The following is a 26,284-nucleotide window of genomic DNA, read 5'->3' as shown; positions in this document are numbered from 1 at the left end:
GGGACACGTCACACACACACACACACACCCTCAACCCTGGCTCTGAAATGGTTTGATGGATAGTGGGTGAAACCTTTGCTCTCATTGTGCATCTGCCTTTATTAAAGGTCATCAGCTGAATAGCAATCCTAGGCACTTCTGGAAGCAGCCATGAGTCCCATGCCTGTGAGCCTCCCATGGAGCTATGTGCTGTGTACCATGTCGAACACAAGATGGCAGTATTACCACATCTGCGCTCTAACACCCAGCCTTCCTCGGTTCCCACACTCGGGGCCTGATGCAAACTGGACACACACACACACACACACACACACACACACACACACACACACACACACAGAGCTGTCCTCCAAATAAAATGACACTTGGCCTGTCATCAGGTGGGACCTGTGTTTGAGACTAAGTTTGCCTCCTTCATGGGAGTCAAACGCAGGGCAGGCTATGATTTTTAGGGCCCATTGCAAAAGGAAAATGTAGGGCCTGTTGTTCAAAAAGCAGGAATAAAAAGTGCTGTTAAAGTTAGTGAAATATGAAGCATTTTCCTTTCTATCCTGGACTCTTGTTATGGGATTTTTAAATTTGCTTTTTTTTTTTTTTTTTTAAAGACAGAGTCTCGCTCTGTTGCTCAGGCAGGAATGCAGTGGTGCAGTCTCAGCTCACTTCAACCTCCACCTCCTGGGTTCAAGTGATTCTCCTGCCTCAGCCTCCCAAGTAGCTGGGATTACGGGCATCTGGCTAGTTTTTGTATTATTAGTAGAGATGAGGTTTCACCGTGTTGGCCAGGTTGGTCTTGAACTCTTGACCTCACGATCCGCCCGCCTTGGCCTCCCAAAGTGCTGGGATTACAGGTGTGAGTCACCATGCCCGGCCAATGATTCAGAATTTCAAGATAGTGACAGTAAAATATTAAACCAAACACAGGGCTCTCCTGAGATACACACAAACACACACACAAGAACGGCGGGTGCTGTGTGATACACGAGTAACATGCCTGCAACGGCAGCCCAGGTCACAGGCTCTCATGATCTAGCCACTTGCATTTTCCCAGTCCACATTTGTATCTCTAATGAGCATTTTCATCCAGGGGCCAGAGCACCTTCAACTCCACATGTACCAATCTGAGCTAGTGCTCATCCATTCCTTCAGCAAACATTTATTGAACATTCCTGTTACATGCCAGATACTGTTCTAGGAGCTGGGGAAGCAGCAGGGTACCCAGTCCCTGCCCTCATGGAGCTTACACTCTAGTTGAGGAAGGGGAAGAACCATTTGCAAATCAATAAATATGTGTCAAATGGAGACATGAAAAGAAAAGGAGAGTAAAAAGAGCACAATGGTAGGAGGTATTGTTACCTAATGTGGCCAGAGAAGGGCTCTCTGATGAACTGGCCTTTGAACAGAGACCCCAAGGGTGTGAGGGAGTGAGCTAGGAGGCTCTGGGGGAGGATGTTCAGGCAAAAGGAATGGCAGCTATGGAGGCTGTGATTGGGGTGTGTGCATGGTGTGTCTGAGGGGGAACAGGGAGGCAGCAGCTGGAGCCAAATGACCGAGAGGGAGAAGGAAGGTGGGGTCAGGACAGTGGGGACGCAGGGGGAGCCCATGTAAGGCCTTGCATTCCCACATAAACTTCAGTAAAAACTACCTCCTCCAGATTGCCTTCTCTGTTCTAAAGGCCTTATGTCTTGATAAACGGCCTCACCGGGAATGGAAGTCACCTTTGGCTCCTTTTCTCTCATGCTGTCCTAGACCTTAGCCTGACGTCTTGCTCCAGCTACTGCCTGGCTGACCACTTCCAAGCAGGCTGCTACCAGCTTCGTTTAGCTGCAGTGACATGCACCTCGGGTTTACATCAGGTGCCTCTCATATCTTGCCTTGGGGCTTCTCTGGTGTTGGTATGGACGCCTGAGGAGCCAGAAGCCTGCTCAGCTCTCAGGCATGCACAACTTCAAGTGCAGGGGGAGTGACGCCCGTGGGGACACCCCGAACCAATGGAGATGGAAGCGTAGGGATAACACATTTCATAAGGCTCCTCGGAAGGTCTTAGCAAGACACCAAGCTGCAGTCACCCGCAGCAGCGGCTCACTTGGTAGTCACTTAGTGGCATCCTTGCTTCTCTTTTTCATTCGTTCTTGTTCCACGGCCCTGATCGCTCACTCTTGCTCCCAAATAAACAACTTGCACACATACCTCTGTCCTGGATTCTTCTTTTGTGGGTGGTGGGAAGAATTCAGGTTCAGATTAAAAAATATCCCCTCCTTGCCGGGTACGGTGGCTCACACCTGTAATTCCAGCACTTTGGGAGGCCAAGGCAGGTGAATTACCTGAGGTCAGGAGTTTGAGACCAGCCTGGCCAACATCGTGAAACCCATCTCTACTAAAAATAGAAAAAGTAGCCAGGCATGGTGCTGGGTGCCTGTAGTCCCAGCTACTTGGGAGGCTGAGGCAGGGGAATCACTTGAACCTGGGAGGCGGAGGTTGCAGTGAGCCGAGATTGTGCCACTGCACTCTAGCCTGGGCAACAGAGCGAAACTCCATCTCAAAACAAAACAAAAAACAAAACAAATACCCTTCCCACAGACCATCCAAATCTACTTCAAATTGTTTAATTTTTTCCGTTCCTGCTTCTACTCCCCTAGTTCAGACCCTCTTCATCCCTTGTCTGTACTAGGACCAACTGGATTCCTACCTGCTCTTTTTGCCTTTTTCTTTTTAAACTTAACCCATCATCTCTCCCACAAAAGCATGCCTCCTTTTCTGCTGCCACGGTGAAGTTTCTAAGACAACACGACTACTCATCTCTGGTGGCTCCTTACCACCTACAAAATGAAGTTTAAACTCCTCGACATGATGTTATGATCGTGGTTGATGCCTGCAGCACCGTGATTTTCAGTCTCTCTGCATAAACACCTCTGACCACCTTGGATTGTTCATCTCTCGTTTCCCCTTTGCTAGTTCTTCCTCTCGAAGCCTTTCTTTCTGCCAGCCTTTCCATTCAGTTCCCTTTAGTTCATCAGATGCTTAATTGAACACAGGCATATACTGGTTCCTACCACCCAAGGAGGTGAGGAGCAGGTGACAAGATAGGGGGAGGTAATGTTGCAGAATATGTCGTGAGTCAACAGTCCCATGTTAGTTAGCTTGCCCCAGTCTAGGGACCTTTTTCTTCAGGCTGGAATCACTGCTGGGGTTTGGGTAAGGAGAAAGGAAATTTTTCTTTTATAGAACTTGAGATCATGTGGAAAAATAAGGCTCGGGGCTGGGGAGTAAATTTACAGAAAGTCATCTTTACATTAATCATCAAAGCTGATGTCTAAAGACAATGCGATTGACATTTTGCACATTTTAAATTAGTAGTAGTGGATATGGCACTCAATTTTCACTTACCATTCCTGACTTCAAAAAAAGAAGTGTTAAATTTTCTTCCCTGCAGTTTCAAGGAGATGCTTGCTTATTTGTTTTGATTTGTTGCAGTTGATATGCATGCAAAGAGGTTTTCCTTTTCTGAGTCTCATTTCCATCCACACATTCAATGTCTTCTTGGCTTGCGGACTTAGGATTGTTGATTTTCCACCCCTCTAGTTCTGCCTGCTGGGTCACTGGCTATAGTATGCAGGTTGGCATCATAGGACTGTGCCTGGCCAAGGGCGTGCGTGGGTCTGACTCTCGGCCCATGAGTTTTGCCACGTTGGGCTCCTGGGCTCATGGCTGCATTACATTTTTATTATTCTGCCATGATTCATGTTAAATAAGTTGATGCTTGAGATAGAAAGATTTAGGATAATCTTATTTAACCGATGAGGCCCAGCTCAGTGGGTAATTTTCAGCCCTTCTACCCCGCTCCCAGGGTTTATCGCCTCAGGCATGGCCCTGGCATCTGTGTGCAGAAACACACCTGTCATGCCCTCTTTCCCATCTCAGCCAGTTCCCAGTGCTAAGGACCTGGTTACCCTTCCTCCTTGTGTTTCCTGCAGCTACAACAAACTGCCATGAAACGTATCCTCTCACATTTCTGGAGGCCAGAAGTCCAAAGCCAAGCTATCAGCAGGGTTCGCTCCCTCCAGAGGCTCTAGGGGAGAACACTGCCTTGCCTCTTCCTCCTCCAACCTCTGGTGACTCCCGGTGCGCCTTTGCTCGCGGCATCAGCATTCAATCTGTGTTTCTGTCCTTGCCCAGCCTGCTTTCCTGTGCGTGGTTCCGCGTTCTTTTCTGTCTCTGATTAGAAACTTCTCATTTAGGCCCCATCCGGTGTGATCGTATCTCAATCTTTACCCTAATTATGTTTTAAAGACCTGATTTTCAAATAAGGTCACATTCTGAGGCTGTGAGTGACATGACTTTGGAGTGGCTGTCATTCACCCCACCCCACTCATCTACTTTAACTTTGTCAAGACTTGAATGCAAGCACGTCTACTTTTTACACCCCGTCTTTTACCTCCTTTTCCTATTCTCAATTCCCTGTTCCTCTTTTCCTAATTTACCCCTCTGAGAATGACTTATAATTTGTGTGCACAAGATTTAGTTATTCTGCATTTCTGAAGAGATGTACAAAGGTAAGCACATATTTATTAGAATTTTCTACAGAATCAGAGGGAAGTCAAAGTCAGGGAAAGGAAGGACTGATCTATTCATATATAATTCTTTTAGTATTATATTTGTATTAATTTCCTCAACCCATGTGAAAGTTCCTTAAGGAAATGTGTGGTTTTCAACTTATATGTAAGTTTCTAGCAGAGTGTCTGGTATGTAGTAGGTGCTCATAAGTTAGAATGAATGAGCCAACTTCTTACCTTTTACTGTGTCCTAATCAGACATTGCCAAACTGAATGGGAAACGACTGGACTGGCATGAAATTCTCTCTTCTTTGCTCATGGACTTGCCACTCAAGTCCAGCCTCTCTGGATACAATCTGCTGCTCTAGGATTGTAGAAGAAAATGCATTTTGTTCTCACTTTTCTCGGGCGTGGCAAAGACCACACCTACAGTGATGATGGGGATACCTTTTTGTCTCTTCCAGAGGAAAGGAAAAAAATTATCCTCAAGAGGACAACAGGGGGCATGAAGGACTTTCATGAGCCTCTCTAAAACATAGGCGTAGCCAGGCGCAGTGACTGATACCTGTGATCCCAGCCCTTTGGGAGGCTGAGGTGAATGGGTCACTTGAGGTCAGGAGTTCAAGACCAGCCTGACCAACATGGTGAAAGCCCATCTTTAATAAAAGCACACACACACACAAAATTAGCCATGTATGGTGGCAGGCGCCTGTAGTCCTAGCTACTTGAGAGGTTGAGGCAGGAGAATCGCTTGAACCTGGGAGGTGGAGATTGCTGTGAGCTGAGATAGTACCACTGCACTCCAGCCTGGGTGACAGAGTAAGACTGTCTCAAAAAAATAAATAAATAGCCTTTCCCCCCAACTAGCGCTGCTGGGCCTGAGGTCCCTGTTGAGCGGCAAACGTGGGTCTCTGTTCCGCGGGATGGGGTTTGCTAAAGTTGTTAAGTACAAGGCCTACTTTAAGTGAAATTTAGAAGATGACGAGAGGGTAAAACTGATTACTATGCTTAGAAATGCTTGGTGATACAGGATAAAAATAAATACAACACATCCAAATACAGGATGACAGTTCATGTAACAAACAGAGACGTAATTTGTCAGATTGCTTATGCCTGTATAGAGGGGATATGATAGTCTGCGCAGCGTATGCACATGAACTGCCAAAAAACAGTGTGCAGGTTGGCCTGACAAGTTCTGCTGCAGGGTATTGTACTGGCCTGCTGCTGGCTGCAGGCTTCTCAGTAGGTTTGTCGTGGACAAGATCAATGAAGGCCAAGTGGAGGTGACTGGTGATGAATACAATGTGGAACGCATTGATGGTCAGCCAGGTGCCTTTACCTGCTATTTGGATGCAGGCCTTTCCAGAACTACCACTGGCAATAAAGTTTTTGGTGCCCTGAAAGGAGCTGTGGATGGAGGTTTGTCTATCCCTCACAGTACCAAGCAATTCCCTGGTTAGGATTCTGAAAGCAAGGAATTTAATGCAGAAGTAGACCAGAAACACATCACGGGCCAGAATGTTGCAGATTACATGTGCTACTTAATGGAAGAAGATGAAGATGCTTACAAGAAACAGTTCTCTCAATACAAAAAGAACAGCGTAACTCCAGACATGATGGAGGAGATGTATAGGAAAGCTCATCCTGCTATACAAGAGAATCCAGTCTATGAAAAGAAGCCCAAGAAAGAAGTTAAGAAGAAGAGGTGGAACCACCCCAAAATGTCCCTAGCTCAGAACAAAGATCGGGTAGCTCAGAAGGCAAGCTTCCTCAGAGCTCAGGAGCGGGCTGCTGAGAGCTGAACCAAACAATTTTCTATGAGGATTTTTCAGATAAAGACATAAACTATAGACAGCAACTAAAAATAAATAAATTAAAAAAAATAAAACGCAGTTGTAAAGCACGTCTTGTCCCTTTAGTAAGAAAGTCTAGAGGCCAGAGGTGAGGCCCAGTCTCTGTGTTTCTAGCACCAAGCATGCTGCCCTGCCCAGGGTCAACACCCAGCAAACCTTGGATGATGTCGGTAAGGTGATGTTCACAAACATCTTCAACAGCTGGCTGAAAGCCAAGCAGATGTGGTCACTCTGCAGTCCTCTGGAAGGCCCAGGAGAGCCCTTGCCTGCTACCTGAGTAGATGAGGACCTCCGGAGCTACCTGGCCTTTGTGGATTCCAGACTTCTTGCATCAGCCAAGTTCCAGGAGAGCCCCAGCAGCGCTCTCTTTTCCTGCTGCCTTGGTGCTCAAGACAATGGTCTTTTTTGAGTGTCCAGCTGATTCTTCTGCTCACTTCTGCCTCTCCTGTTGTGTGGGTGCCTCTCTCCTCCCTTCCCCAAGGAAAGCCTACACTTACTCTGAGCTTTCGAATCTGACTCAGTGCCCTTCAAGGCACTCTCCTCCAGCTGCCTGTGGCCCAGGCTGAAACACAATGTTTCATGTGGTTTCAGGGACGAGGTCACACCCATTTTCTTTTGCCATATCCTTAACAAATTTTCATTTGGGGGAAATAAAGTGTTGTTAGGAAAGCAGCCTTTTCTTTCACATCATTTCTCTTTTCTTTTTCCTCTTCCTGATCTTTCTAAATTCCAACCCCATCTGATGAAAAGGCAAAAAGTTCTTAATAGCAATTTAATTTAAATGCATTGCCTTTTTAATAGCTATGGGGACAAAAATATCAAAGAGCCATAAGTTAATAACATTCAAGGGTAGAAAACTTCTGCAAAGCCACAGGGCATGTCCTGATGATACCAGCACAAAGCTGATGTCTCTTTTCTGCGGAAGATACACAGTACAGGTGAGTCTGCAGGTCCCCTGGCAGCCCTAGAGCAGTAGAAGGATATACCATGTCGTTATGTCTGTAGTGCATGCTGGCGCCTGGAAAGGGGTCAGGGACAGCGTGCTCCCTTTATACTCCACATTTGCCAGAAAGACCCTCTCCACAGCTTTCTCCCAGGGCCTGATCTAGAAAACCCAGAGATCCTTAAGTTCTACCCATCCCTCGCCTCCAGGCTAAGTTCCGTTTGAGTAAGAAAAATGTCCCTGGATGTGCCTGCTTTCCTGCTGGGAGTATCATTTATCAGTCAGACCAGGTGAATTAACAGTTTGTCCTGATTTACTTTAGAAAAGGAAATGAAAACTATATCTCCAGATGCATTTTTGTATCCTTTGCTCTGTGCTGTCATAAAGAGCTAAGATAATTTTTCTGTGTTATTCACTAATTGTTTCCTGACTTGTCTCTGAGGGTGGACTTGATGTCATAACACTTTCTGGGGTTTCTCACAGCACACAGCACAAACCTTGGGCACATAGTAAGCATCTGGCATTCGGTAAACCCCTTTAGATCAAATAATTGAGTAACAGGATTGAGTTCTACTTGCTGGATGTCTGCTTTCAGTGTTTCATTTGGGGTTTTGTTTTCTCTCCCTTGGATATAATTCACAGTGAACTGATATCCATGGTGTCTCTGTTCCACATGAGGAAGAGAGGAGAGAGAAAAAAATATCATGGTAACTACCTAACTCAATTTCCATACGACACAAACTGCAGGGTCATGTCTTCTTAATGTTCATTAGAATCCAGTACAGCACTGAGAAATTTAGTATTTATTTCTTAAATGATACATGAAGAAGACAAACTATCATGAATGCATTTGCTCCTCTCATAGAACCTCAGATCAATATTTTATTAATATTGACTTCCTTCTGTATTAGTCCATTCTCATGCAGCTATAAAGGACTGTCCAAGATTGGGGAATTATAAAGGAAAGAGTTTTAATTGACTCACAGTACTGCAGGGCTGGGGAGGCCTCAAGAAACTTACAATCATGGTGGAAGGGGAAGCAAACACATCCTTCTTCACATGATGGCAAGAAGGAGAAGTGCCAAACAAAAGGGGAAAAAACCCTTATAAAACCACCAAATCTCATGAGAACTCACTCATTATCACAAAAACAGCATGAGGGTGATCACCTCCATGATTCAATTACCTCCCACAAGGTCATTCTCATGACACCTGGGAATTATGGGAACTACAATTCAAGGTGAGATTTGGGTGGGGACACCTCCAAACTGTATTACCTTCTATTACAGAAAGTGCTAATCTGTCTCTCCCTCTAGAAATATAAACTCCATGAGGCAAGGATGATGATGCAGAGTCTATGTCTGTATCCCCAGTTCATAGAACTGTCCCCAGCACATGATATGCACACTCAATAAATATTTGTGGAAAGACTGAATAGGATTTATGTTATATTTGGTATAATCTTACAGATTATGGTAATCAGCAAAGTAGAAATTAGACTCATATGTCTGAAATCTGTCCTTGGGGTTTGACATCAGGCTGTGACTCCCACTAGGGTTTGAGCTGGGATTCTGTACAAAACCTCAGCCACATGCTTTAGGTAACCACAGGACCTGTTTCTGGAAGAGAAGAAGAACTTCAGTGTTGAAGGGAAATGGTGACCCATAGGAAAAGCTAATTTAATAAAGATGAGGGAACAGACCCACATGTGGATACTTCCCTGCTGAATACATTTGGGTATGTGGATGTCCTACCATAGTAGCTTTTCAGAGTCTCCTCTTTCTCCCCTTTGCCTCACTTGGTTATTCTTTACCCCTCTATAGTAATAGATTGAGTTTTGATTCATGTTGCCCAGCTTCCCAAAGTGCTGTAAGCCACCGTGCCTGGCTCATGTTGATTTGAATAGTTAGAAAGAATCAAAGCAGATCGACACTAGTCATTGTTAATGATGTTTTTTGGGTTAATACGTCTTGGTTGTCTTCATTTCCTCTGAGAACATACAGATCTCTCAGATATAGACATGGGTTCGTTAATCTCGCAGTGCACTAATGAGGCTGAAAGATCATCAGCTCCATTTTTCAGATGGTGAAACCAAAGCACAGACACTTGCCTGGAATCAAGAAATCCTGTCCTGCTATTATGGTCTTTTGTCCTGGTGCCCAGGGCTTCCTGGCCTCCTCTTGCCAGAATGCAGTAGGACCTTGACTTGTCCCTGCTATCCGATGGAGAGAATAATGAGTTCCATGGTTCTAACGGTATCTTGTTTTTTTTTTTTTTTTTTTTTTTTTTTGGTGTACATCTATTCTCACTGGAATAAAAGCCTGGGCAAAAGTGACCATCTATACAGTTCTTTGAATTTAGGACTTGTCAGTCCCTACAGTGAAACAGATGGGGTTAGAGAGAAATGAACCAGTGGAGATTATGTAGCTTCAAAAGATTTTTAAATAATGAGTGATCTCTGGTCTATACATTAGGTTGTAAATTCCAGATGCTTGAATTTTCAAGTTTTCAGTTCTGAGGGTGGGTATGAGTTTCAGGCTCTGGAGCCAGGCTGTGTCGGCTCCACCATCTGCTTGGCCTGGGACCTTGAGCAAGTTACACGACCCCTCTGTGTGTCAGAGTCTAAACGTGCAATACTCCCCACCTCACTGGGCTGTTGAGGGGATTAAAGGATTTAGCACAATTCATACTTAAAGCACTTAGAACAGCAACTGGCACAAAGTGAGTATTTAACAAATGCTCCATGATGATCATAACGATGGTGATTTCCCCTTCTAACTGGGGGCAACAAGTATCCTTTCCTCTCATACTGTCCCATGTCATAAAATGGCCATTTCTATAACTTATTGACGTCTAGATTGCTGGACTTTACCCCCAAATGAAGCTCTTTAGATATTTCCATCAAAGAAAATGAAGAGGAATAAGATGTAGGAAAAAAGCAGCCGAGTGTTCATAGACATAGAAGTAGAAAAGGTAATGAATTATTGGACTCACTCAAGAATTAGGATTTGCCTTTATTAAGTATCTGCCGTATGCAAAATACCGTGCAGGGATGTGGAGAGGCACATATCACACACATGTACATGCATGTACATGCATGTACACACTACTGTTCCTGCCCTCTAAGAACCTATACCTATCTTCTCCAGGAGGCTTTCCTCGGAGCTCCAGGCAAGGTTAGGATTGCTCCTCTGTTTGCTCCTAGCATCCTGCACTCACCTCCAGCACTCATATATTAATAGGCTTTGTAATCGCCTGCTGCCTAGAAAGCAGTGAGCTCCACGAGCTTAGGAATCATGTCTTCCTGGCTTTTGTAGCACCCAGCAGTAGTTTGCTGGACAGGACATGACTGGGCAGAGCTAGTAAAGGTTGTCTCTTTGTCTCACCACCAAAAGAGACAATGGATCTTCCTCTTCTTCCATTGGCTTTGGTGCCATACCTTTAGCCTTAGACCTACCTTACTTTTAGGACTAATTGTTATCCTTGACCCCTTCTTCGTTCCTCTTCACTTGTGACTGTGACCTTCTTTCTTTGCCTTTGGTCCTACCGGAGACACTGGGCCTCACCACCAAACCAAGAGAAAGAAGGCGCCTGTCTTCTCCCACTGGGAAGGAAGTGTAGAGGGCTCAGCTCACCCACAGCCTTTTGAGCTTCAGGACATCAAGGCTGTGCGGGCTCTGGCTTTTGCATCCCTGGAGGTGGTCTCTCTCTTTAAAGGAGTTCTCTGCCCATTCACTCGCCTTCCACTGGGAAGAGGAACAGCACGGAGTGAAACCAGAGGTTAGGGGGAAGTTTGGCCAAAGCTTTGATCAAAGAACTTTCTGGTCAGCTGTGTTTACCTTGCTCTTTCTTTTTTGTCTCCCCAGTCAGGTTCTCAAGCACAGAGTTCTCAGACTAGCCATTTCTAGGGCAGCAGATGGATCCAGCTCACCCCTCAGTTGAGTCCCTGCAGCTTCTGTCTTCTGTCAGTGGTTGGAAGTTTAGGACTGCTTGAAAGCAACCACACATGGTGTGTCTGCAAAGTGTTTATGCCAAGCACAGTTTCATGCAGATGTTCATAAACACTGTGCCAGTTACCAACCATCTTTCTGTCAGTCTGAATTGCTATTTGCTTTTCCAGTCCAAACAGAGGCACATACTCTGGTGACATGCAGACTCCCTAATACACGCTATCCACCAAGACATCGGCCAAGGTGCCTTCCCCCACATGCGTGTTCACATACTTGCCATGTATCCCAATGTCTTCTGCACAGATCTGCCTCATCTGTCTCCCTCTGTGGTTATGTTTAGCCAGATCCTCATTTGTAATTGTTTTTGAAGCTTAGCTTTAAACCTCTCCCAAAACCACAGTGGCACGGTGGAAGGTAAGGCTGCCAAAGTTTAAGAGAGTCATGATGTCTGCTTTCCCCTTGCCTCAGGCCATCTTCTTCTTCTGGAACATTGTAATGGAAAGGTGGACAGATCTTCTGCCCTCGTCTGATGGCTTCTTCTGGAAAATAAACGAAAAGCTCCATGGTCCATGTGGCGCCAAAGCTCTGTGACAGACGCTCATGGTGTAGTCTATTGGATGAGCCACGGCTGGTTCTGGACTTGGCTAGGCCAGCAGGATTCCTGGGGGACATTTTTTTGTCCTCTGTCATTGCCAATGGTCTGATTAGAAGAACCAAACAAAAATAATGACAGCTCTTGAAATTCAAGGTCTTACTCTTCAGCTTATCCAAGTCAGTGGTGATTTAGTTTAGATGACATATTTTTTGATGAGAAATATATTCTTAAAAGGTCATTCTCTACTTTCCTTCCAAATCTCAGATTCTAGACCCTTGTCCCACATTGTTTTTTAGTCCCCCTGCAGGGCTGGGAGGCTCAGGAGTTCAAGACCAACTCCTTGAGGCCAGGAGTTCAAGACCTCAACCTCCCAAAGTGCTGGAATTATAGGCGTGAGCCACCGCACTCGACTTTAGTCATTCTCTCTAACCTTTTTGTACCCATTAATCATCCCCACCTCTGCCCATCCTCCTCTACTCTCCCCAGCCTCTGGTTACCATCCATCTTCTCTATAGCTCCATGAGTTTGTTTTGATTGTTAGATCCCACAAATAAGTAAGAACATGCAATGTCTGTCTTTCTGTGCCTGGTTTATTTCACTTAATATAATAACTTCCAGTTCTATCCACATTGTTGCAAATCACAGAATCTCATTCTTTTTTTATGGCTGAAGTACTCCATTGTGTGTATGTACCACATTTTCTTTATTCATTCTGTTGCTGGACACTGAGGTTGCTTCCAAATCTTAGGTATTTTCAACAGTGCTATAGCAAACATAGGAATGCAGATGTCTTTTCGAAACACTGACTTCCTTTCTTTAGGGTATATGGTCCAGTGGGATTGCTGGATCATACGGTAGCTCTATCTTTAGTTTTTTGAGAAAATTCCTAACTGTTATCTATAGTGATTGCACTAATTTACATTCCCACCAACCACGTATGAGGGTTCTCTTCTCTTCACATCCTTGTCAGCATTTGTTATTGCCTGTCTTTTGGATATAAGCCATTTTCACTGGGGTGAGATAATATCTCATCATAGTTTTGATTCACATTTCTTTGATGATCAGTGATGCTGAGCACCTTTTCATATGCCTGTTTCCAGTTTGTATGTCTTCTTCTGAGAAATGTCTATTCAGCTCTTTTGCCCTTTTAAAAATTGGATTATTAGATCTTTTCCTACAGAGTTGTCTGAGCTCCTTATATATTCCAGGTATTAACTCCTTGTCAGATGGGTCATTTGCAAATGTTTTCTCCCATTCTTTGGGTTGTCTCTTTACTTTATTGATTGCTTCCTTTGGTGAATAGAAGCTTTTTAACTTGATGTGATCCCATTTGTCCATGTTTGCTTTGATTGTCTCTGCTTGTACAATATTACTCAAGAAGTCTTTTCCCTGACCAATGTCCTAGACATTTTCCCCAAAGTTTTCTTGTAGTAGTTTCATAGTTTGAGATCTTAGATTTATGTCCTTAAACTGTTTTGATTTGATGTGTGTGTATGGCAAGTGATAAGGGGTCTAGTTTCATTCTTCTGCATATGGATATCCAGTTTTCCCGGTACCATTTATCGAGGAGGCTGTCGTTTCCCCAGGATGTTCTTGGCATCTCTGTAAAAAAACGAGTTCACTGTGGGTGTGTCAATTTGTTTCTGGGTTCTCTATTCTGTCTATGTGTCTGCTTTTATGCCAGTACCATGCTGTTTTTGTTACTTTAGCTTTGTAGTATAATTTTTAGTCAGGTAATGTGATTCCTCCGGATTTGTTCCCTTTATTTTGGATGGTTTGACTATTCTGGATCTTTTGTGGTTGCTTATAAATTTTATGATAGTTTTTTTCTATTTCTGTGAAGATGTCTTTGGTATTTTGATAGGGATTGTATTGAATATGTAGATTGCTTTGGGTAGTATGGACATTTTAACGATGTTGATTCTTTCCATTCATGAACATGGAATATCTCTCACTTTTTTGATGTCCTCTTCAATTTCTTTCATCAACATTTTATAGTTTTTATTATAGAGATTTTTCACTTCTTTGGTTAATTGATTTTGTTTGTAGCTATTATTAGGTGGGACTACTTTTTAAATTTATTTTTCAGATTGTTCACTGGTGGCATATACAAATGCTACTAATTTTTTATATTGATTTTCTGTCCTGCGGCTTTACTGAATTTATCAGTTCTAATAGTTTTTTGGTGAAGTCTTCAGTTTTTCCAAATGTAAGATCATCTGCAAGCAAAGATAATTTGACTTCTTCCTTTCCAATTTGGATGCCTCTTATTTCTTTCTCTTGTCTGATTACTCTAGCTAGGACTTCCAGTGCTATGTTAAATAACAGTGATAATAGTGGACATCCATGTCATTCTCCAGATCTTACAGGAAAGATTTTTGATTTTTCCCCATTCAGTATGATACTGTGGATCTGTCATACATGGCTTTTATTATGTTGAGATATGTTCCTTCTATATCTAGTTTTTTGAGGGTTTTTATCATGAAGGGATATTGAATTTTATCAAATGCTTTTTTCAGCATCAATTAAAATGATCATATCATTTTTGTCCTTCATTTTGTTGATATGATGTATCACATTGATTGATTTGTATATTTTGAACCATCCTTGCATCCAGGTATAAATCCCACTTGGTTGTGATGAATGAGAATGATCTTTTTAATGTACTGTGGAATTTGGTATGGTAGTATTTTGTTGAGCATTATTGCAGCAATATTAATCAAATATTGGCATGTAGTTTCCTTTTTCTCATGTGTCTTTGTTTGGTTTTGGTATAATACTAACCTCAGAATGAGTTTGTAAGTGTTCCCTTCTCTATTTTTGGAATAGTTTGAATAGGATTGTTATCATTTCTTTTTTAAATGTTTGATAGAATTGAACAGTGAAGCCATCAAGTCCTGGGCTTTTCTTTACTGGGAGACTTTTAAATTATGGTTTTGATCTTGTTGCTTGTTATTGGTATATTTAGATTTTGGATTTCTTCATGGTTTAATCTGGGGAGGTTGTATGTATCTAGCATTTCTTCTAGATTTTCCAATTTATTGGCATACAGTTGTTCATAGTAGCCAGTAATAATCCTTTGAATTTCTGGGGTATCAGTGGTAATGCCTCCTTTTTCATTTCTGATTTTATTTGTTTGTTTGGATCTTCTCTCTTTTTCTTAATCTGGCTAAAGGTTTGATTTTTTTTTTTTTTTTTTTTTTTTGAGACAGAGTCTTGTTCTGTCAGGAGGCTGAGGTGAGAGAATCACTTAGGATAGGTAGGTTGAGGATTCAGTAGCCGTGATCACAACACTGAACTTCAGCCTGGGCAACAAAGTAAGACTTTGTCTCAAACCAACCAACCAACCAACCAAATAACAAAACCACAAAACCAAAAACCAAGCCAAACCAAGACAAAAAACTCCATAATATCGACAGAAATAAAATAGGTTGCATCAAGAGACATAAGACGATACTATTTACATAATGCTTAAAAGCACTCAGACCAATTCTATATGCTGTTTAAACTTGCATACAGACATATGTAGTAAAAATATAAAAGATATTTACTGGAATGATAAACCCAATTTCAGGAGAGTGTTTCTTTCTTTGAGAGAGGGAAGTATCAGAGATGCATATACAGAAAGTGTTTATAATGTGTTTTCTTTCCTAAGCTGGGCCCCTACCCAGCTTACAAGATACAAGAGGGTTTATAACACTTGGCTATGTATCTTTTGTTTGCCTGAAATATTCCATAATTTTTAAAAAAGTCTGCCTTGAGCTTTAGGCTCCTGTGGTGATAACACTGTGTTGACAATGAATTTTGCCCCCTTTTCAACATTTTCCAGACCTGTACTTGGCAAGAGTGTGGGCAGAAGAGGCTGTGAGGTCAAGCAGGGGATAGCCACAGGAGAATGGAGCTTGAGGGAGATGGAAGGGCAGGGGCAGAGGGATGGTGGTCTGCAGAGGTGCCTGTGGGAACCCTGTTCCCCAATCACTCTAAGCTGCCTATACAATCATTTCTCAGGGATCACAGATGGCCTTAAGTGGGTGACCTCAGCACTTCCTCAAGAAGACCTTGTCATTACCTGTGGCTTTGCCCTTGCATGGAATGAAACAGTCACCCACACAGCAGACTTGCTGTAATACTATCCTCTGAGAAAACAACAATTAAGAAAACTAAAGAATAAAGCCCAAACATTGGCAGTTAGGCTATTAGGGGGAATCAAACTTGTGTTTTGTTTCATGGGTGTAAATAAAAAATATGAAAGACCCCAATCCCTCCCTGTAGATGACCTTAGGAGGAAAATTTGAGACAGGAGACTACCACTACCACTCAGTATGAAAGTAAAGTAAATGGATTTTCCCATCATTTTAAAGCAGTTAGTCACCTTCAGGGAGGGACAATGTGGTCTTTCATCTTTTTGATTTATACCGATGAAATTTGGGAGATGTTATGATTCCTTGGTTGTAAAAGGAAACCTCTGATCCCCAGAGGCGACGTAGAGGGAATTTCCAGTGGTGTGCTGGTAACATTTAACAGCTGGCTTTCTAGGAGGAAAATCCATTTGCTGATTTCCATGGTATAAATACTCCCACAATGGCTTATTTTTAAGCTACCAATGTGACATCAGGGAGGATAATCATCTTTGGAAAGCCATACATGCTGGCTTCAACATACTACTGGAGTTTCCTTCTTTGCAGAATGGTGAACACCTCAGCTGGAGGTCTCAGCCACAGGGAGGATGGCCACTGTTAGGGAGGAGACCCCCATATCTATGGCCTCTCTCGGCTCCTTCTTAGTGCAAAAAATTCAGCCTATGTATGATACTACTCCCATCCTCCTCAGCCTAGAGGGCAGGACTGTTTGCAGATCTCAGGGAAGCTTCATTGGGGGCTAAGCTTGGAGACTCTACTCCTGGAGAATTTCAAATTTCCAAGTCACTGTGTCCAGTTTTATAGCCCTTTGGAAGTTTTGCAGTATGAAGGGCATTTTCTGTGAAAAGTTAGGAGTTCTATATTGATTAGAATTATTTGAGTACAATTAAGATAGCACCCTGCCCTAATATGCTTAAATGATGAAGAAATACATATTCTCAGATAATGACAAATCCCAAGGTAAGAAAGCACCAAGAGTGATTAACTTAGAGGTTCAAGTATATCATTGAGGACCCAGATTCCTCCCATATTTCTTCTCTGTCATCATTTGTCCCGTTTAGCCCCCTCATAGTTGTAAAATGGCTGCCACATTCCAGGCAAGGATGGCAACCATCACTGGAAGGAGAAAGACCAACTCCTCCTATACTGGAGAACTGGTCCAGAAGCCTCATTTGACAGAATTAGGTCAAACATTCTTTTCTAAATCAAACAATGTCGGGGAGACTAGCATTACTATGACTGGCTTAGAATTGATCAGGATTTAATACGAGTCACATGGAAGAGGTGTGAACAGCCAGACAAAATTGTGGTCCTGCTTGGTAGGCAACTGTCCTCCCAAGAATTCTTCCATTATTTCACTCTAAGGCTGTCAATTTGACAAGCTGGTTTGGTCCTTTTGGCTGATTATAGAGATCCACTTGAATCAGACTAATCAACTTGATCAGAAATAAATTATGCTATGTTTACAAAATTGATTGACCTCAAGATCAATTTATTTAAAAAGTATGTATTAAGGAGCTATGGGAACTTGGCACTTAGAAGCCACAGCTAGTAGGCACCAGGTCCACTGGTATATAGGTGTAAATAATTAGACTTAGTGTTCCTAATCAACAGACAGACTACATAAATATTTCTTCCAGGTGAGCAGAGGTAAATACTTTTATTTTTTATTTTTATTTTTTTATTATACTTTAAGTTCTGGGATACATGTTCAGAATGTGCAGGTTTGTTAGGTAGGTATACCTGTGCCATGGTGGTTTGTTGCATCCATCAACTCGTCACCTACATTAGGTATTTCTCCTAATGCTGTCCCTCCCCTTGCCCCTGAACCCCTAATAGGCCCTGGTGTGTGATGTTCCCCTCCCTGTGTCCATATGTTCTCATTGTTCAACTTCCACTTATGAGTGAGAACATGCAATGTTTGGTTTTCTGTTCCTGTGTTAGTTTGCTGAGAATGACGGTTTCCAGCTTCATCCATGTCCATGCAAAGGACATGAACTCATTGCTTTTTATGGCTACATAGTATTCCACGGTGTATATGTGCCACATTTTCTTTGTCCAGTCTATCACTGATGTGTATTTGGGTTGGTTCCAAGTCTTTGCTATTATGAATAGTGGTGCAATAACCATATGTGTGCATGTGTCTTTATAGTAGAATGATTTATAATCCTTTGGGTATATACTAGGTCAAATGATATTTCTGGCTCTAGATCCTTGAGAAATCACCACACTGTCTTAGCAAAAAGAACAAAGCTGGAGGCATTATGCTACCTGACTTCAAACTACACTACAAGGCCACAATAACCAAAACAGCATTGTACTGGTACCAAAACAGATACACGGACCAATGCAGCAGAGCAGAGGCCTCAGAAATAACACCACACATCTACAACCATCTGATCTTTGACAAACGTCACAAAAACAAGCAATGGAGAGTCTGGGCACAGTGGCTCATGCCTGTGATCCCAACTCTTTGGGAGGCTGAGGTGGGCAGATCAACTGAGGTCAGGAGTTCGAGACCAGCCTGACCAACATGGTGAAACCCCATCTCTACTAAAAATACGAAAAATTAGCCAGGCATGGTGGCATGTACCTGTAATCCCATCTACTCAGGAGGCTGAGGCAGGAAAATTGCTTAAACCCGGGTGCCAGAGGTTGCAGTGAGCCGAGATCGCACCATTGCACTCCAGCTTGGGCAACAAGAGCGAAACTCCATCTCAAAACAAACAAACAAAACAAGCAATGAGGAAAGGATTCTCTATTTAATAAATAGTGTTGGGAAAACAGGCTAGCCATATGCAGAAAACTGAAACTGGACAACTTCTTTACACCTTACAAAAATTAACTCAAGATGGATTAAAGACTTAAACTTAAGACCTAAAACCATAAAAAACCTAGAAGAAAACATAGGCAATATCATTCAGGATATAGGCATGGGCAAAGACTTCATGACTAAAACACCAAAAGGAATGGCAACACAAGCTAAAATTGACAAATGGGCTCTAATTAAGCTAAAGAGCTTCTGCACAGTAAAGGAAACTATCATCAGAGTGAAGAGGCAACCTACAGAATGGGAGAAGATTTTTGCAATCTGACAAAGGGCTAATATTCAGAATCTACAAGGAACTTAAACAAATTTACAAGAAAAAAACAAACAACCCCATCAAAAAGTGGGCAAAAGATACAAACAGACACTTCTCAAAAGAAGACATTTATGTGGCCAACAAACATATGAAAAAAAAAGCTCATCATCACTGGTCATTAGATAAATGCAACTCAAAACCACAGTGAGATACCATTTCACACCAGTTAGAATGGCGATCATTAAAAAGTCAGGAAACAGAAGATGCTGGAGAGGATGTGGAGAAATAGGAATGCTTTTACACTGTTGGTGGGAGTATAAATTAAATACTTTTAAAAAAATGCACATGACTATGATTTTCAGCAGGAAAGAATGCCAGGACAATTTAATGTGGAAAGAAGAGTCCTTCCCCAAAATGCTCCTGGGACAATTGGATATGCACATGCAAAAGGGTGGAGTTGGACTCTTGCCTCATATCATATGCAAAAATTAACTCAAAGTGGATCACTGGCTTAAGTGTTAAAGTTAAAACTGTAACAAGCTTGTAAATCTCATAACCCTGGATTAGTCAATGGTTTCTTATATATGACACCTAAAGCACGAGCAACAAAAGAAAAAATATTGCACCTTATTAAATTAAAAATTGTTGTGCTTCAAAAGACATTATCAAGAAAGTGAAAGCACAATCCAAGAATGGGAGAAAATGTTTGCAAACCATCTATCTATGAAAGGTTTAGTATCCTGAATATGTAAAGAACTCTTACAACTCAACAACAACAAAATAAAAAACCCAAAAAACCAAATGAAACAATGGGCAAAGGATTGTCCAAAGAAGATATAGAAATGTTCAATAATCACATGAAAAGATGTTCAACATCATTAATCATTAGAGAAAGGAAAATAAAAACCATAAGATAGCATTTCAGACCTACTGTAAAAAAGACAAATAATACAAAGTGTTGGTGGGTACACAGAAAAATTGGAATTTTTATACATTGCTGGTGGGAATATAATATGGTACAGCCACTTTGGAAAACCATTTAGTAGTTCCTCAAACAATTAAATATGGAGTCACCATATGCCCCAGAAATTAACTCCGTTCCTAGTTAAATATCCATGACAAATAAAAGCATTCATCCACATAAAAACCTGGACATAAATGTTCTTAGCAGCATTATTCACAAAGGCAAAAAGTGGAAACAACCCAAATCTTTATCAACTGATGAATAGATAAGCAAAATGTGGTATATCCATATGATAAAAGATTATTCAGCTATGAAAAGGAATGACATTCTTATAAATGCTACATGGGTAAATCTTGAAAACATTATGCTCAGTGAGAGAAGCCAGACGCAAAAGGCCAATAATACATGATTCAATTTATATGAAATGTCCAGAACAGGCAAATTCATAGAGATAGAAAGTAGATGAGTGGTTATCATGGACTAGGGGAGGGGAAGTGGGAAGTGAGTGCTAGCAGGTGTGGAGTTTCTTTCTGAGTTGATAAAAATGTTCTTGGCTGAGCGTGGTGGCTCATGCCTGTAATCCCAGCACTTTGGGAGGCCGAGGAGGGCGGATCATGAGGTTAGGAGATCGAGACCATCCTGGCTAACATGGTGAAACACCATCTTTACTAAAAATACAAAAATTAGCTGGGTGTAGTGGCGCAAACCCTGTAATCCCAGCTACTCGTGAGGCTGAGGCAGGAAAATGCTCCAACCTGGGAGGTGGAGGCTGTGGTGAGCTGAGATCGCACCACTGCACTCCAGCCTGGGCAACAGAGCGAGACTCCATCTCAAAAAAAAAAAAAAAATGTTCTCAAATTATATAATGATGATGGCTGTTCAACCTTTTGAATATACAAAGAACCATTCAATCATACATATTACAAGGATACATTTTATGGTATGTGAATTAAATACAAAAAAATATGACTATCTCAGGACTTTGGGGGACATAAGACAAAGAAAATCGGTGTACTAATAAATGTTTAGTTTGTGAAATTTATTATATAAAATGATTTTATGGTTGTGAAATTTACTTACTCCATTTTTTTCTCCTCCTGTCTCCCTGATCTAAATGACTTATAGTGTAGATCAGTAGTTCTCAACTCTGGCTATGCACTTGAGCATTTTAGAACCACCAGGGGAGTGTTTAGAAAACACAGTTCTTGGGTTCGACCCATGGCCAGTTAAAACAGAGTCTCTGGTTCTCTTCCCCAACCCAACACTGCAACTTTTAAAATTAAAACTTCCCAAGTGATTACCGTGTGCTGCCAAGACAGAGAGAATTACAGGGTAGACCAAGACCTGGGCAACATTGAGTCAGCTTATGTGGTGATCCTTCAGCAAGTCTTATTTTTTTCTTCTTAAATCAGGTTTATTGAGATATAATTTATATATATTAAAATTTATGCTTTTAAAATGTATAGTTCATTGGTAAAGTATAAAGTCCTATGACAACCACTACAATCAAGATATACAACATTTCCAGCACCCCCCTAAATTTCTTTGTGTCCCTTTGCAACCAATCCCTTCCCCCACGTATTTGATGTACATACTAGGATGCTGTGCAAAATTACAAAGCATATCCTTTAAAATAAATGTAAGAAAATGGAGAAAAAAGTTACTATATAAAGAGCAAAAAGCGGCCGGGCAGGGTAGCTCATGCCTATAATCCCAGCACTGTGGGAGGCCAAGGAGGGCAGATTACCTGAGGTTGGGAGTTCGAGACCAGTCTGAAAACATGGAGAAACCCCATCTCTACTAAAAATACAAAATTAGCTGGGTGTGGTGGCACATGCCTTAATCCCAGCTACTCCAGAGGCTGAGGCAGGATAATCACTTGAACCAGGGAGGAGAGGTTGTGGTGAGCCGAGATCGTGCCATTGCACTCCAGCCTGGGCCATATGAGCGAAACTCCATCTCAAAAAAAATAAGCAAAAAGCAGAAAAAAATTCCCTGTATAATGTTAATTGTTTAATCTTGTTTTTATGTATGTACACAGATATATATGTCTCTCCATATATGAACACAGTAATAGAAAAAATTACTAGTTATTTCTGATTGTGAAAATTACAGAAAATGTTGATTTTATTTCTTATATTTTTATACATTTTCTAGTTGGTCTACAATAATAAGTTACTTTTATGATGAAAATAATGATATTTACAAAATAGCAATCTATGGGTAATACATTATTAAAAATTATAAATTCATTATAAAATTTCATTATAAAATTACTTTTATAATGAAAATGATATTTACAAAATAGCAACCTATGGGTAACCTATGAAGAGACTCCTAAGGACCGAACTGTCAGCCCCTAGGTTCTGGGCCCCTAACTGCAAATGCAACTTTCTGATTTCACACACCAGGTCATTGGCTTATAGCAACTGCTATTGCCAAAAGAGGTTAATGAGAAGATATTGACTTCTACCGAGGTGGATATCAAAAAATATGACCCAAGAGAAGAAAATATTGATGGGAAAAGAATCAAGGTCTTTCATTGCCTTGAAGGGAGTAATAAACCTTCTTTGCAGAATCCCACATTCTTTTCTCTGATTTTACAGGCACATACATCTAAAGTCAAAGGTGGTGCATCTCTGTAAGCACTATTGGAGACTTGGATTAAGAATCTATTTCAAGGGATGAATAAGAAGAAAATGATCTATGGGTACAGAATAAATATAATTTAAGGTGCGTGTGCATGTGCACACACACACACACACACACACACACACACACACACACAGAAAGAGAGAGAGAGAGCCAGAACAAGATCTTGACCCTAGAGGTCTGTTCAGCTTTGGTTTCAGTTCTTTTAGATTCAGCAGAATCCTAATTAAAGATATGAAGACATAGCTTCCAGCCAGCTCTAACAGATCAAAACCAGCTGAGACCAGCACTAGGTCTCCAAACTAGACAACTGATTCAGGCCCCCTTAGAGCCAGCGCATTGGCCTATTGGGTTTTTGGTGATTTCTTAGGATGAATACAATTAGAGATGACCACAGATGACTGAAGTTGGATGCTTTCTCCTACATTTTTTCTCAAATAAAAGAAGATATAATAACATGTTGGTTGAACCATCATTTGAATCGGTGACTTTTTTCTGGGTTGTTCTGGAATGGGATATACTATTTGGACAAAATGCATTGAAATTAGTTTCACATTAAACTATTCCCCTAGTTTGAGTATAGTCTCCTGTATCATTTTTCTTTACACGTTTCTAAAGAAAAAAAAAGTTGAATCTCTTAGAATGCTAGCATCTAAGAAACACCACCTGATTCCAGAGAGTTTTGAAGTGGGAAAACTTGAGAGGTGGTTAATTCAGCAGGTTAGCAACATCATAAAAAACCAGGTTTCTTCCATTTTCCGTTCCAACATCCTTGGTGTGTTTTGTCTTTGGCTAGCACCCCTATGGTTGGATATAAGGTGTCTGTCACAGTTCTAGGTGTTCTGTGTAAATGTGACAATATCCAAATCTTTCGAGTTTTTTTTTTTTTTTTTTTTTGAGATAGGGTCTCACTGTGTTGCCCAGGCTGGAGTCCAGTGGCATGATCACAGCTCACTGCAGCCTTGACTTTCTGAGCTCAGGTGAGCCTCCTGCTTCAGCCTCGAGAGTAGCTGGGACTACAGGCTCACACCACTATGCCCAGCTAATGTTTGCATATGTGTTTTGTGTGTTTCTTTTTTTTCATTATTGTGTTTTTGAGATGAGGGGGTCTCATCATGTCGTCCAGGCTGGACTCAAAATCCTGGGCTCAAGAGATCTGCCTGCCTTGGACTCCCAAAGTGCTGGGATAATAGGTGTGAGCCACCAAACCAGGCCCCCCCCCACCTTTTTTTTTTTCAGGGAAGCAACTATTCCTTGAATCTCCATCAATATCCTCTTTTTCAGGTCTCACTGACCCCCAAATTCACTGCATGTCCTTGTCTAAATGAGTCACTGGCAAGGGTGATGAAATTACCATGGTTGACTTAGATCAGTCAGAGCCCTCCCCTAAACTCAAACAAGATCAGGAGGCAGTGAGGAGATAGCAAAATAAAATTGGGGTTCTTGGGAAAGAAGGGCAAGGCTGTCAGGGAGGCAGGCAAAACAGGGCCTGTACCACGGTGTAGGCCTCATCTGTTTGGGGAATTTGCCTTGTTCTTGGGCATCTTGAGGCATAAATCTGTCATGATGGAATTTCAGGTAGCTTATTACGTACTTCACAATACCATAGGTAGTAAAGGCAATACAAGAAAACAGTCCGAATTCTCCATGAGCTCATACCGAATATAAGGAGCCTCTGCGTGGACACAACTAACAGCTAGTTACTACTGAAAACCTCTAAATGAAGAATTCTGAGAGGAAATCCTATAGCTCAGGTGTCAGCCAAGATCAGCTTTCTTAGGGAGCTAAATAAAATTGGCTCCAACCTCCATCCTACAACTGGTGGGAAATTCAAGCTCTCCCCATTTCCACATCCATCACCAACTCCTCTGGATTCTGTCCTGGGCAGGGTGAAGGGCTTATGTCCTAGGGGTCATGCCTGGACCTGAATTCCTGCTTCTTTTGAAGTCTGTAGCACTATGCCTCACATCTTACAGACAATTCCTTGTGCAGTGCTGACCAAGACGTACAATGTAGCTCCTGTTTGGGTTTTCTTTCCCCATCACATAAGTTGAAACAAGTATTTGTGTGGATGGAGGACTTAAGGTTTGGGACCAGGAAGAGGGATTTACGGAAAACAAAGCAAACAGGTCAGGGGTGGTGACTCATGCCTGTAATCCCAGCACTTGGGGAGGCCAAGGTGGGTGGATCACTTGAGGCCAGGAGTTTGAGACCAGCCTGGCCAACATGGTGAAAATCCATCTCTACTAAAAATACAAAACTTAGTCAGTTGTGGTGGCGTGCACCTGTGGTCCTGGCTACTTGGGAGGCTGAGGTGGGAGTATCACTTGAACCTGGGAGGTGGAAGTTGCAGTGAGTCAAGATTGCGCCACTGCACTCCAGCCTAGCCACAGAGTGAGACTCTGTCTCAAAAAAAAAAAAAAAAAAAAGAAAGAAAGAAAAGCAAAGAGTGTAACATTGAGTAGACATTCTTGTTCTTAGAGTGATTTTCCTATATCACCTGCCCCACTCCTCCCAGGCCTTAACCTTTATAATTGTAACCTTTATAATCTTACAATCTTTTCTGTTTTCCCACTGCCAGTTCCTATTTATTTCATGCAGAGCAGTTTTGCCTTTTTGCTTATTTGTTTTTTCTTTGCAAACTTGTCCTTAGGATCCTACGTATTTTCCTGAACAAAGAGAGTTGTCTCTCTAGGAAAAAAAGCTGGCTTTTTAACAGCTGACTTTAGTTGTCTCTCTAAAGCCAGCTGTTAAAAAAGTAAACATTTCACATCGATTCAGGTGATTACAGTAAGGAAATCTGAGAAGATCTCTTGGAGGTGGAGATGAGATGGACTTCAAGAAGTGGGGGCTGCATCCCCAGTGTCCAGAGACATCATGGAGCATCATGTTTACCAGGGACTGGGAGGAGGCTGAGTTGGTTAAAACTGATGGTTTGGGTGGGATGCGGTGGCTCATGCCTGTAATCTCAGCACTTTGGGAGGCTGAGGTGGGTCGATCACCTGAGGTCAGGAGTTTGAGACCAGCTTGGGCAACATGGTGAAAACCCGTCTCTACTGAAAATATAAAAATTAGCCAGTGTGGTAGTGGGCACCTGTAATCCAGCTACTTGGGAGGCTGAGGCAGGAGAATCATTTGAACCCGGGAGTTGGAGGTTGCAGTGAGCTGAGATCGCACCACTGCACTCCAGCCTGGGCGACATAGTGAGACTCCATCTCAAAAATAAGTAAATAAATAAGGAAAAAAACTGATGGTTTGTATTTGTAAATAGCAGAGGAATAATTTGGTTATAGAGGTGCATAGGAAGGGGCATGATGGGGCAGTTACAGAGAATTTTAGAAGCTTAATCCTGTAAGTAATAAGAGTTTCTGGCCGGGCGCAGTGGCTCAAGCCTGTAATCCCAGCACTTTGGGAGGCCGAGGCGGGTGGATCACGAGGTCAAGAGATCGAGACCATCCTGGTCAACATGGTGAAACCCCGTCTCTACTAAAAATACAAAAAAGTAGCTGGGACTACAGGCACGCGCCACCATGCCCAGCTACTTTTTTGTATTTT

General features: G+C 42.1%; 1 pseudogene; it reads left to right on the top strand.

Annotated features, from left to right (window-relative positions):
• The first annotated feature begins 5,458 nt into the window (after nucleotides 1-5,458).
• On the top strand, nucleotides 5,459-6,385 carry LOC116559983 (annotated as a pseudogene).
• Nucleotides 6,386-26,284: the final 19,899 nt, after the last annotated feature.

The sequence above is a fragment of the Sapajus apella genome, unplaced genomic scaffold, assembly GCF_009761245.1.
Source record: "Sapajus apella isolate SASKATOON/1434 unplaced genomic scaffold, GSC_monkey_1.0 scaffold25, whole genome shotgun sequence".
Classification (NCBI taxonomy): domain Eukaryota; kingdom Metazoa; phylum Chordata; class Mammalia; order Primates; family Cebidae; genus Sapajus; species Sapajus apella.
The sequence above is the reverse complement of the archived record's forward strand: the minus strand, read 5'-3'. Positions and strand labels throughout refer to the sequence as shown.